The following is a 13,794-nucleotide window of genomic DNA, read 5'->3' as shown; positions in this document are numbered from 1 at the left end:
GACTTTTGTTACAATATTTCCCGTGCTTTCAAGTATGAACTTCCAAATAAGATACATTCAATGTGTTCTGTTATTGACCTTATTTAAATGAAATTAATACTGTGTCTCTTCTATTCATCCAATGTTGATGCTGTGTGGCTGAAGTTTGTTCCATTTTGGGGTAATACTCTGATTTAGAAATATGTAATAATTTATCTTTTCTGCTTTTGATGGTCATTTGTACTGTTTCCACTTTTAGCAATTAACAATGTCATTATGAACATTCCAGTACATGTCTGTTGCACTGTGTGCTGGAGTAGGAGTAGATTGACTGGATATTAGGTTCTGCACATGTGGGACTTTATAGGTAATGCTACATCATTTTCCATGCTAGTATCAATTTATGTTTCTGCCAGAAATATATGAGTTCTTACTTTTCTATTCCCCTGCCAATGTTTATGTTGTTTGGGTTTTTAATTTTTGTATGTTTGAATATGTGTAATATAGGTTTCTCATTGTGATTTTATTTGGTATCTCTGATTACTATTGAGGTTGAGCACCTTTGCTTGGTTTCATTAGCATTTTCATTTTCTCTTTATGAACTGCTTAGTAGTTTTCTAAACCATTTTTTCAATAAATTCTATTTTTTTAATTTTTTATTATTTATTTTTTAGTTTTCAGCGGACACAACATCTTTTGTTTGTATGTGGTGCTGAGGATCGAACCCGGGCCGCACGCATGCCAGGCGAGCTTGCTACCGCTTGAGCCACATCCCCATCCCTAATAAATTCTATTTTTTTGACAGCAGTTCTTTATGTTTAGATAATAATTCTTCATCTATCTTATATGTTGCAAATATCCTTCCTTTTTTGTGCTTGATCTTTTCATTTTACCTATAATATGTGAAGAACAGAAGAGAAATTGTTAAGTCATTGAATATGAGTGTTCTCAGTTTGACCAAATAATGCTAAATTTCTGTCCATAGTACTATAGCAGTGTACCCTACTCCCATCAATGTTTTGAGGGCTAGTATGGCCCCACGTTCTTCCCAACCTCAGCATGATTAAACTTTTTTGTTTCCCCAGATATGAACTACAGTCTCACTATTGATTTTCTCAGATTACTGATGAGTCTGAGCACATCTTTATATGCTTATAAGATTTTCTGCTTTCTTTACTGTAAATTGTCTGTTCATGTCCTTTGTCCATCTTTCCACTGGGATTTTTGTCTTTCTTACAGGAGTTCTGTATATTCTAAATATTAATTACTAAACTAATCCAGTTTTCTATATTGCATATATTTTCTTCCTTTTTCATCTATTTATAAACATTGTTCAATGTGTACTTAATTAATAGAAATACATGACTTCAATATAAATTAATCAATCTTTTTGTCTTATATTTTTTCTGACATTTTAAAAAGTTTTCTCCATTCCTAGGTAACAAATATATTTCCCATATTTTTTTCTATTAGCATTATTGTTTTACCTTTCAAATTTTGATAGTCTATCAAGATTGTAAGTGATATTAAATAATAATTCACCAGTTTCTCCCCCAACCCAGTTAGATTTTCCAGCAGTATCTATTAAACATTCCAGGCCTCCCCCTCATTGGTGTGTAATGCCACCTTTATCATACATTAGTTACCCAAAGTTTCATCTTGAGGCTTTCTATTCTCTTCCAGTGTTCTATTTATCTATTCTTGCAACAGTACCACACTGCTTTTTTACTGTGTCTTCCTGATGCCATATTTGGCAAGTTTACGTGTTTATGACATAGCCTTAGCCATGATCCTTCATTGCTTCTTTTTATTTTAGAATAATTGTTATCATGTTCCTTACACAGTCCTATTGGAATTGATAGTGAAACATACAGATTACTTCAAGTAGTTAACGTCTTTGTAATACTCATCATCCCATCCAAGAGCATGCAATGTGTCTTCATTTATCAGATAATGTTCTACATTCTTTACTAGGTTTTTCAAGTTTTTTCCATTGGAATCTTATTTAATTTCTAGATATTTAATTATAATTTTTCTTTATACTATCAAGGATAGCTTCTCATGTTTTCCTTATGTTTACTAGTCTGTTTTTGAAACTGTGCAGAAATTTTATCTTTATGGGTTGACCTGGAAAATATGTTATACTGTTACTGAATGGAATAGTTTCTCTGTTTGTTCCTTTGTTATTGTCTGTTTTCTCACAGAAATGTCAGCACTATACTGACTTCCTGTTGCTGCCATAACAAATTATCACAAACATGCTGGTTTGAAGACAACATAAATTTATGATGTTACAGTTCTATAGGTCACAAGTCTGACACAGGGCTTGCTGGACTAAAATCAAAGGATCAGTAGGGCTGGGTTCCTTCCTGGAGGCCGTAGAATCCATTCCCTTGCCTTTTTCAGCTTCTAGAAGAAACCAGCATTTCTCAGATCTCGGACCCTTTTTCTTGTTTTCTAAGTCAGCAATTGCAAATCAAGTCTTTCTCACATTGCATCACTGACCTATTTCCTACCTTCCTCTTCTACTTTTAAGGACCCTGTGGTTGCTTCAGCACACCTAGATAACCCAGAATAACCTTCCTATTTAAGTCAGCTGATTACCAACATCAATTCTGACTGTAACCTTAATTCTCCCTTTGGTATGTAAATAAACATTCAGAGATGGAAATTCCAGAGATAAACTTTCATAAATTCCATGTCCCTGTAGGACATGAACATTTTGGGGGGAATCATTGAACATTCCTAAGTTGGTGATTTTACTCAAGGGGGAGAAAAGATATTGGACACCTTTGAATGACTTTAAGAACCAAATAATTCTGGATCTTATTCAAAAACAAGAAGAATTAAGCATCTTTCTTGAGAATCTTGTTTGAACTGTACCCAAGGGAGAGCAGAGAGTTGTCCAATGAAATTTCTTCATAGAAAATTCTCAGCCACAGAGCAAGAGCGATTCAGAAGGTAGCATAATACCAAATATTAAATTATACTATAGGACTATAGTAACAAAACAGCATGGTATTGGCATTAAAATAGACACAAATACCAATTGAATAGAGTAGCAGACACAGAGACAAACACCCCTACTTACAGCCATCTGATAATTGACAAAGGTGCAAAAAAAGTATAAAAAATGTTGAAGAAAAGATAGCCTTTATAACAAATGGTGCTTGGAAAACTAGATATATATAGAAGAATGTATATAAATTAGATGCTTCTCACCCTGTACAAAAGTTGAATCAAAATGGATCAAAGACTTAGGAATTAGACCAGAACCTTTATAAAACACTGGGTCAACACTCCATCATGCAGGTGCAGAAACTGATTTCCTCACAAGAATCCTAAAAGCTGAAGAAATGAAACCAAGAATAAATAAGTGGGATGCCATCAAATTGAAAATTTCTTTCTTCACAGCAAAGGAAATGATTAAGAGTGTAAAAAGAGACCCTACAGAACAGAAGAAAATCTACTCTTTTGACAGGGGATTAATATCCAGAATATATAAAGAATTTAAAAAGCTTAATGTCCCCCCCAAAAAATTTTAAATGGGCCAAAGAACTAAGCATATTATTCTCAAAAGAAGAAGTAGAGATAGCCAAAAAAAAAAAAAAATGCATGAGCAAATGTTCAACATCTCTAGCAATCAAGGAAATGCAAATCAATTCTATACTACAAATTCATCTCACTCCAGTCAGAATGATAATTACCAAGAACATAAATAATAATACATACTGGGAAGGAGGTGGCAGAAAAGATAGTGACTGCAGATTAGTATAATAACTCTGGAAAGAAGTATGGAGTTTCTCCAAAAAACTAGGAATGGAACCACCATATGACCAAACTATCCTATTCCTTGGTACTTATCAAAACGAACTTAAATAGTATACTATAGTGATAAAGCAATTTCAATGTTTGTGCAGAATAATTCACAATAACCAATTATTAAATCATCCCAGATGCCTTTCAATCCATTCATCTGAATGGATCAAGAAAACGTGCTGTATATACACAATGGCATTTTACTCAGCCATTAAGAAGAAGGAAATAATGGGATTTGCCAATAAATGGGTGGAACTGGAGAACATCTAAGTTAAATAATCTAGGTGAAATAAGCTAAACTCAGAAAATCGAGGGTTGAATGTTTTCTCAAATATGTGGAAACTAGGACAAAATGAAAAGAAGGAAGGGGCAGTGGGCAGCAATCAGATAAAATAAAATTATAGGGAATATTTGGTGAAGTAAATAGGAGATGAAGAGGGAGGGAGGGAGGACAGGAAAAGGGAGAAAAAATGTAAGGAATTTAACAAAAACACCTTATATGTATATACAAATATACCACAGGGAATTTCACCTTTATGTATAAAGTACTAATCAAAAATAAATAAAGGAAGATCAGTAAAGTCAAGGGAAGAGAATAGGGGAAGGTAGGAGAGAAAAAGGGAAGAACTGGGATTGAAGCCAAATTGCATGCATGTGTGATTTTTGTCAAAATTAACTCAACTGCTGTGTTTAACTGTGCTCTAATAAAAAGGAAAAGAAAATCCCAGATGTAAGTAAATAGAAATGAAGAATAGAGCACCCATGTCTGCTAAAACCGTTGTTGAAAAACTGATGAGGAATGGTGCAATGACTAGATCAGTGTGTCCACACTCAAACATACCACTCGATGTTAATCTCACAAAAAAAAAAAAGAGCCAATTAGTAGAATGTTCCTTCTGAGGTGATGCAATTAGGAATTCACAAGTGATTCTGCAATCTGTATACGGGGTAAAAATGGGAGTTCATAACCCACTTGAATCAAAATGTGAAATATGATATATCAAGAATTATGTAATGTTTTGAACAACCAACAATAAAAAAAAAGGAATTCACAAAACTATCATTAATTTATGCCCCCAAATCAAGCTAGAATCTGACCAAGCATCCAAATCAATCACCAATATACACAGAATACAAGATTCACAGTAACTTCTTAGACAAAAGTGTAGGGATGGAAGCCGCAAAACAAACACAATATGATTTTTTTCAACATATAAATTATAAAAAATACATAACCTAAGTAAAATATTCCTGGTGTTTTAGAAAGTAATATACATTGAATTATTTATGGATGAAATGGGATTTGCTTCAAAATACTCCAGTGGAGGTGGCAAGTGCCCTTTTATACCAATTAAGATGATCACAGGAGCTTTCAGTTTTAGCCTATCAGTGAATTGCATTGAGAGATTTTCCTAATGGTTTACCTTTCTTCTAATTTTATACTATTTTATTTTGAAAACATGATTTTACATTATGTTGGATAATATTTTATATAGTTTTTGCATCTATATTCACAAGAAAACCCGACCTGTAATTCTCTTTTATTGCTTTTTCCTAATTTTTAGAATCTATATTTTATCAGACATGTGCCTGATAAAATAAGGGCATCTGTTAGATCATTTATTCTTACCAGTGTTCTCTTCATTTTTCTTCAATATTTTTTCCTTAGAATCTTCAAATGATATAATCTGTTCTCAAAGTGACTCTTTATTTTGATATCTCCAAACTATTATTAAATCCCTCCACTGAATTTCCATTTCATTTAACATATTACTTAGTTCCAAAGTTTCTATTTGGTTCTTTTTTTTTAAGTTTCTATGTGTTTATTGAGATGCCCTGGTTTTTCATTCACCCCTCCCCCGTCTTTTCCTTTCCTCTTTGAACATATTTTCCTTTAATTCCTGAAACACATTTATAGTAGCTGTTTCTAAGTAATTTTATGTTATGTCCAAGATCTGTGCCATGTTGAGTTCTGTTTCTACTAACTACATGCTTTTGTGACTGTAGGCTGTGCTCTCTTACTTCTTTGTATATCTATTGATTCTTTTAATTGAGTTATGAATATTTTAATAACTCATTGTATAATATGATTCTATTATCTGTCTTTGAAGAGTGTAGATTCTCATTTTATCAGGCAGTTTAATTACTTGTTGATTACCTTAAATCTGAGTATTTAAGGAATAGTGATACCTTAAATTTGTACCTTAAGGTATAATAAAGTTAAACATTTTTTGTCAAATCTGTGTTATACTTTGTTACTACAGATAATGTGGAATGCCCAAGATGTTTCTGGAACCCCTCTAACTTCTTGGGACTCACCCTACAAAACCTATCTCCCATATGGGTTTTGCCAAACTTTGTTAGAGACTTTGTCAAAGTGAGTCCAGTATAGACCTTACTTTAGGGCATGGTCTGTACTGCTAAAGTGCAGCCTTTCTAGTGAATCAGCTGGATTCCAGAAGTACTGACTGCAGAAGGTAAGATCTGTTTGGGGGCATAAAATACAAAGAATGCTAGATCATGAGATGGGGAAGAAGTGTTCTGAAGGACCCAAGCTATGCTTTTCTTCATCCTAAAACAGGGGTTTCTACAATACTCAGGGAACCAAGTAACGTCTATATAAATGCAATAGAATGATTCTGGGGCCAACTGAAGTGCGAAGTATGGCATGCATAGATAACTCTGGAACAGCTATTCTGAGCTTTGGAGGACATGGATCACCATGGATCCCAGGCTTCTGCTTGATCTTGATGCTTATCCATGAGTGATAAGTTTGTTTTACCTGGTATTATATGAGCATTCTGTCTCATAGGACTGGTACTGTAACAGTTGAGTTCCTGCAAAACCTCCTGCCAAACTTAGGAACTTTTGCATTTACAAAGAGTTTTTTTAAAAAAACACGTCTCTATTCTTGAAGATTAGAACTCCAATGACACTTTGCACTGCTTGATATTCAGTGTCTGTTTTGCTCCCAATCCCATAGCAGAAGCTGACAGGTAAGTCTCAGTTGGTCTTAAACTCATCCCTCAACCTAGAACTTTTGAAGTAACTTCTCAGTTTTCTGGGGCTATGAGCTCCCTTTTCTCCTATTCCCTGAACTGCAGATTTCAGTTGCTTGGACTACCAAACTGATCTTGCCTCCTAGTTCAGTGGAACCTCATGCTCTGCTTAGGTGCCAACTTCCTGCATTGTAGCTGGTAAATTGTCCCCTAATGTGAGCTATCACTTTAAGAGTTTCCTTTATCTCAGAGATTAAAAACTTGCGCTGCCAATTTTCCACTGAGTGAAAATAGTTGTTTCCTACTTTTTTTTTTTTTAGTTTTACATTTATTTAAACCAGGAGGGATATTCTGATCTGGTAATTCCTTCATGAGTGAATGTGAAAGGACTAACTCTATTCCTTTTAATACTAAATATCCTTAGTCTTAATATCTATTAATTGGTGGCTTGTTGTGCAAAGTAAATGAATATGCGTGTTTCATAGGTGGTGCTTAAAGTTAGTGTCTGAATTAATCTTTCTTTGGTAATACTTTATGCTATCAAAAGCATTCAGAACTCCTAGAGTTGAATATCTTCTCCAAATGGTGCGCTCTAGCTTCTTAACCTTTCCTAACTGCTTTTTTTTTTTTAACTGAACATCCAATTTAGGAAATTCTAAATTAGCGCAATTATAAAAGGCTTCATGTAAGCTGGGCCATGTAAAAAAACATATCAAACTATAAAAATCATTAAGAACTTCCTTACTGACTAAAGTGTGGGCTACATGCCTCTTCTCTGTGCTCCCTTATTTTACAGTTTTTCTACACATTGGGATTTTTCCAAATATCCATGGGGAAAATTATGCTGAAAAAATATTTTTTAAATACTCTAATTATTTTACTTTACAGATGAGAAAAAAATACTTTAGGTAAGTTGACCTAGCTCTTTCCACAAGATTGTAAATGCCTTGTGGGCAGTAACTGTTTCTTAATTTTCTTTGTCTAGCATGCTAAAGGTGCTCAATGACAAATGTGTTGGATTGAAGTGAAGACCCCTCCCTCTGGGGGATTCCGTACCTCAAGACCGCTTTCCTCTGGAAAAACTAAAACTGTCCAATGAAAGTTCACATCTTGAAATCAAGACAATACCACCTTTACCACTTGCCAGCCATGTGACCTGGGATATTTTGTTTCAGATCTCCAAATTTCACTTTCCTTTTATAAATATGATCCATCTCACACATTCAAGAAAAAAAAAAAGGTGAAGTACTTAGCATATGGTAGCTCAATGTAACAAGTCTAATGGTAGCAGTTTCTTGCCCCCCCCCACTTTATGTTCTCAGATAAACACTGCCCAAGTCAGATCTTTCAGGATCCCACCTAATTTGGAAATTTTAAATACTACCTATTTTTAGAATTCTTTGAGCTGTTCTGAAGCTGTGTGCCAAGGACCAAAACATCACTAGTTCAATTCAAAGTCCCTGGTTATGTATCATTCTCATTCCATGTCATGACTGGTTTGAAGGTATTTCTTCTGAGATAGCCTTCAGTTTCGCCTAAATACTAAAATTCAACTGCCAGTTTTGAAATCTCAGGCACAGACTTTTGTGTGAAAATTTGCCTGTCTAAGCAGCATTTTGACTGGCACCACTATAATTAATGATACCTCAGGAAGATTTAGGGCAGGTAGCAGATAAAACAGAAAGAATACTGCTTCTGCATTCCTCGCCTTTTATCCTCTATGAAATTTTATGGGAAGTTAAGTCCGATGAAAAATGTAAGCTCTTAATCTTTTCCAGAAATCCTACCTCATTTGATGAATACTTTGAGGGAATGAACTAGAGCATATTTTTTCCTTTTATACAATCTACTTTGCATTTATGAAGTGAAGACCGTAACTCAGACTGTCTGACCAAATGATCAGAAGGTCAGAAGCACTTTTAAAGACCTCTATCGCCTTTCATTTGTGTTCAGTCTCCGTAAGGAAACTGATTTCCAACAAAGCCAGTGTCTCCGTTAGGAATAAGACTATTAACAAATTATCTTTATTAGCCATGGAAACTACTCAGTGACATTATATATCAGGCATTGTACAAGGGACTTCATGTACATAATTGTATACCTCACTCAAATCCAGTATGTAAGTATCTGTATTCCCATTTAACAAGCAAGGAAACCAGGTGACAGTAAATTAACTTGCCCTAGGACAACAGTAGTACCTGGAAGAAACAAAATCTAAGTTTAAAACTGTCCTACTTCAAAGGTAGCCCTCTTTTTGCTATAAAGTGATAACTTTCATTCTTTTGCATCATTTTAGTATTATTAGTAGCAAAATACGAATTAGTTTAAGAAAAAATACTACCAAACAATCATGAGGACAATAGTAATTGTCATATTACAGCAGAATGAATATCAAATATAAAATGTTCTGATGATCTTGCATTTGAATAGAATATTGTATTTCTGAAAGCATGTTCCTATCATTTAAATTGATGATTCTGTATATTTTGAAGTAGAACAATTTCTAAACCTCTAACACTACACTTATTTATCACTAAAAATAGTGTGGAAGGTTTCAGAGAAACAAGACACTTCAAGTTTCTGATATAGTTTGAAAGAAAAGATAAAGCAAGATCACCCTATGGTAAGAATTTTCTTGTATAAAACAATATGAATTTCACCCCTTGGAAAAATGTGTTTGGGCTTTAAAATCTATGTAACAAACATCCCCAGAAGAATGCTTTGTTTTATTAATCTTGTCTTCCTAAGTGAGATATGCTAGCTCAGTCAATAATAATTAGATTGTCATTCCTCTGGCTGAGTTTTAGAGAGTAATAAACCAATGAGGAATCACTTCCAAGTTCTCACATAACAGCCCTAGGGAAAATGGGTGTGTAATAGGCCAGCTCGCTTTTGGAAAATAAATGGTGGGAGTGAAAGAACATATTATGATATTCTGAGCCCTAGTTATAAACTATCTGCTGGAATTGGGCCTTACTTCCAACATGGGGTAGGGCCTCCAGAGACTCAACCCTAGTTTTTCTATTACAGGAAAGATAAAGATCCAGGTAACTGTACAATGGTTCCTAAAAGGGCTATTAACGTTGCATCAACTGTAAGTTGTAGCCATTCTAGAGAAGAGTTTCTAGATGAGAAAGGGTCTTCTGGTTTGGAAGCTAAGTAATTGTTGGGGGACAGAAGTTTCTGATATAAAAATCATTTATTTTTTTCCACAATTAGCAAGCTTTAAATATCTGGGACTTGTACTAACAAAATAACGGCCCCCCAAAGATTGCTGCATCCTAATCTCATTCCCTGTCCCTTTATATTGGAAAAGTGAAGCTTTTCCAGAAGCCTCCTAGCAGGCCTCCATTGGTAGCCTCCTGCATATGCAAAGGACACTAAAAGTGAACTATCTCATAAATATCAAATATAAAATGTTCTGATGATCTTGCATTTGAATAGAATATTGTATTTCTGAAAGCATGTTCCTATCAAATTTCCTAAACAAATGGCCCAATCCTGTCAAGAATTACCTGGGAAATTTTAGAAATATAGATTCATACCCAAAGGTTCTGATTTTACCAATAATTTTAAAATTGTGACTGAGATACTACTGTGTAGCCAGGTTAAGAACGACTGGCATAGACCAATTTGGACCACCTCGAACAAAACTGGGACTCAAATAGCAAACAAGACAGGAAAGTAATAGGATAAGGTATAAGAATTACAAGCAAATGATACCTAGCTGTGGCAGACACAGCTAGGTATCATTTGCTTGTAAAACATGGTCATTCATCTGTATTGAGGCATATTTGAATATAAGATTAAAAATATTCAACCAACCAACCAATCTCTCCCTTCCCTTTCTCTCTCTCTCTCCCACATCTATCTTCCTCTCTAATTTTCTCCTTCTCACTCCATTTTTCTTCTCTGTTGGTCTATCTTTCCCTCTCTTTCTAGCAATAATGAGATTATCATAAACAGAATTATAAGAAATGCTCTGTACAGAACCAAAACATAAAACCACCTAGTCATTAGTTGAATGTTTCTAGTGACCGAAATCCCATTGCCTTCTACAGAGTTGCTCTGGAAGACAGTACAGGTTGTGCCCTGCCCAAGGGAGCAAGTGGGTGAGACCTACGTGCTATGGGGCCAGGCTTTGGCTGATTAGAGAAAGAAGTACCTTTGTCCAATTCACATGAAGATGTCCTTTAGGCTGTTGGGTCCTAGCATTATGAGGCTCCATTCTCCTGCATTATGTGGCTGTGCTCATTATGGAGTTCTTTTCCACAACCAGACAAAACTTACCTCCTCAAACATCCCACTCAGTGGTCCATTTAACGGTTTGGTGCTGCTTAGCACCTGTTGGCTCCCTCTTCTCCAGTCTCCATGATGTCTTTTCTCCTCAGGGCTCCCCAGACACCCGGTTCCTTCAGACACCCTGCTTCAATATCGCTCAGATTCTCCCCCTTCATTCTTTGGATACATCATTTAGTAATCAGGGGTCCAATCATTGTAATAGAGAGAGAGACTGTCAGAAGTGGAGTAATTTTTATTTCCCTTGAAATATATGTAAAACAAACACCCCTGCTCACAAAAATAACCTTGCTGAAATCAGTGAGCTTAATACTGAAAGTGTCTAACAGATTTGGAAATTGGTCACTGACCTTCAATCAGATGAGTGTCAGTTAATGTATGAATATGAATCAATGCCAAATAAGCAGTAGAGAGAACAAATGCAGAAGAAAGGTGAGTTCGTACATGGCTGCTACAAGGGACATGGGCCAGAGATGGTAGTCAGGGTATGTATGTTGGGGAGGGTGCATGTCTAAGAACTGAAGACCCTTGAGTGTGGTTATTGGCTGAGAAGAAAAGAGGCCATAGAGATTAAGAGAGAGGCTGCAACTAGAGATCAGGAAGATGATTATTGAAGCTGAATTCTGAAAGACTCAGGAGAATCTGGGATTGAGGGCAAAGGTGAAAGGGTTGATCTTGAACAAACACATCTTCCTTGGAGCCTGAGGAAAGAAGTAACGTATAGGAGAATCCTCTGACATGAAGACAGGGAAAGGTTTGGGGGAATTTCTTTTGCGAAATGAAGTAATTTAAGAACAAATAAATGCCTCCTTTTATATTTCTCTCTCCCTCCTTCCCTCTCTCCCTCCCTAATGTGTATTATTGAATCTATGACATCAACAAGGTTAATACTGAAAAGGATAAGACAAAACCTTTGACCTGGAAGAGCTCCCAATCTGATAGGCTTGGCTTAAATCCTGGTCTCTCTTCTCCATCTCTCCAACAGGACCCAGACCAGCGGCACACATAGGCAGGATCAAAGAGAGCTGCTTTTTCTCGTAGTCCTTGAAATCATATTTCTTTTACATTTTTCTATGTGTTCTCAATTTCCTAATCATTTTATCAAAGCTACGCAGGCAAATATCGCTCACAGGGTGAATGAGGGAAAGGAAGAAGGAGACTGGGATAAATGAAGTGAGGAAGAAATAAACTGTTACTTGAAGCAGATGTCCTAATTCCTCTTTTGGAAAGAACTCTGTTTGGAAAAATAATTTTATGACTTCTCTATAAGTATGAACAAGAAAACCCAGAGGACAAAACCAGAATTCCCTAGTGCAGTCAAAAACAGGTCAGAAGTGTTTTACATGATGAAGTAGAATAAGTTCTGAGACTTGGGTGTGGGCAGGAGGGGAATCCAAGAATGCCTCCAACGTGAGAGGGAGAAGTGGGGCTGGAGGCTCTGGGAGGGAACCAGGCTGTACTGAGCTTCCCAAAGTGTCATGTCCAAACAGAAAAAAAATAATGAATTGGAAATAGGGAGAAAGGTGAAGGCCCTGCGCTTCCTAGTGACCCTCTGGTTTGTATCAGTCTGGTCCAGTGCCTGTGAAATCCTTGGATTTGAGGGCCGGTCTTGACTATTCTATCCCCAGTATCAACCAATGCCCCTGAGGGGTGCCTGGTTTTGTGAAGCCTGAAGTTTATTTAAGTTGGGCAGTCACCATTAAAAACTACAGAATTTATTAATGGATAATTAAGAAAGTGAATACGTCTTTATAAGAAGGAATTGAATCATAAATTAAAGATTTTTCAAAACCCAGAAAAATTATATGGTGCTTATTAATTAGCTGCCTGATAATTATATTGTGCATATTAATTAAGTTTCTTCTTGCGTTTCTTGTGTTTATTCACCTACCACCTCTTTGATAATAATTGTTGTAAAATCATTTTCTTTTGAGAGAACAGAATGATGGTTCAATCTTTCTTTTAGCATGATGAATCAAAGTTGGGTGTTTACTTTATAAAATTCAGAAAAGTTTATTTTAGCTTCACAACTCCATATTGGTCGTGTCTTATAAAATTTTTAGACTGTCGTTTTTGAAACCTCTATCAAGCTCCTCTTATTATGTGCTCTAAGTTTCTTGGCATTTTGCAGTCCCATGTGCAGTACCAATCTTACGTACCCTGAATTGCCAGCACTCCTTAAGAAGTCTGCTGTCCAGGGTCTTCATTTAGAGGTCCTACACCTATGGGTCACGATGTTGGGCAAGTTGGTACAGTGGGTGTGTTAGTCAACTTTTTGTTGCTGTGAATGAGGTACCTGACAAGAACAGCTGAGAAGAGGAAAAGTTTTTGGGGGGGTTGTGGTTTCAAAGGTTCAGTCCATGGTTCACCAACTCTATTACTCGGGCCTGAGTAATGATGGAACATCTTGGTGGAAGGATGTGGTAGAGGAAAGCTATCAGCTCAGGACAGCCAGAAAGCAGAGAAAGAATACCAGGAACTAAGAGCAAGATGTATATTTCCCAAGAGATGCCCCTGGTGACATACTTCCACTAACTATACCCTACCAGCCTATAGTTACCACCCAGTAATCTATTCAAATTATTATTAATCCATCAAGAGAATTAATCCATTGGTTAAGAGAAAGCTCTCAAAATCTGATCATTTCACTTTTGGACATTTGTACACTGTCTAATGAGCTTTTTTTTTTTTTTTTTCT

At 35.8% G+C, this 13,794-nt stretch overlaps 1 long non-coding RNA gene across 2 annotated transcripts in view; it reads right to left on the bottom strand.

Annotated features, from left to right (window-relative positions):
• Positions 1-511: 511 nt before the first annotated feature.
• The window catches only part of LOC125620392, a 33,064-nt gene continuing 19,781 nt past the window's right edge, over positions 512-13,794 (bottom strand). The window contains exons 3-4 of one of the 2 annotated variants that reach the window (XR_007352020.1): positions 11,088-11,255; positions 512-872 (exon numbers count right to left, since the gene is read on the bottom strand). This is a non-coding gene — a long non-coding RNA (uncharacterized LOC125620392). The remainder of the gene's footprint in view (positions 873-11,087; positions 11,256-13,794) is intronic. The other variant, XR_007352021.1, reaches the window with a different exon arrangement.

The sequence above is a fragment of the Marmota marmota genome, unplaced genomic scaffold, assembly GCF_001458135.2.
Source record: "Marmota marmota marmota unplaced genomic scaffold, marMar, whole genome shotgun sequence".
NCBI lineage: Eukaryota > Metazoa > Chordata > Mammalia > Rodentia > Sciuridae > Marmota > Marmota marmota.
This window is presented reverse-complemented; position numbering and strand designations above follow the sequence as displayed.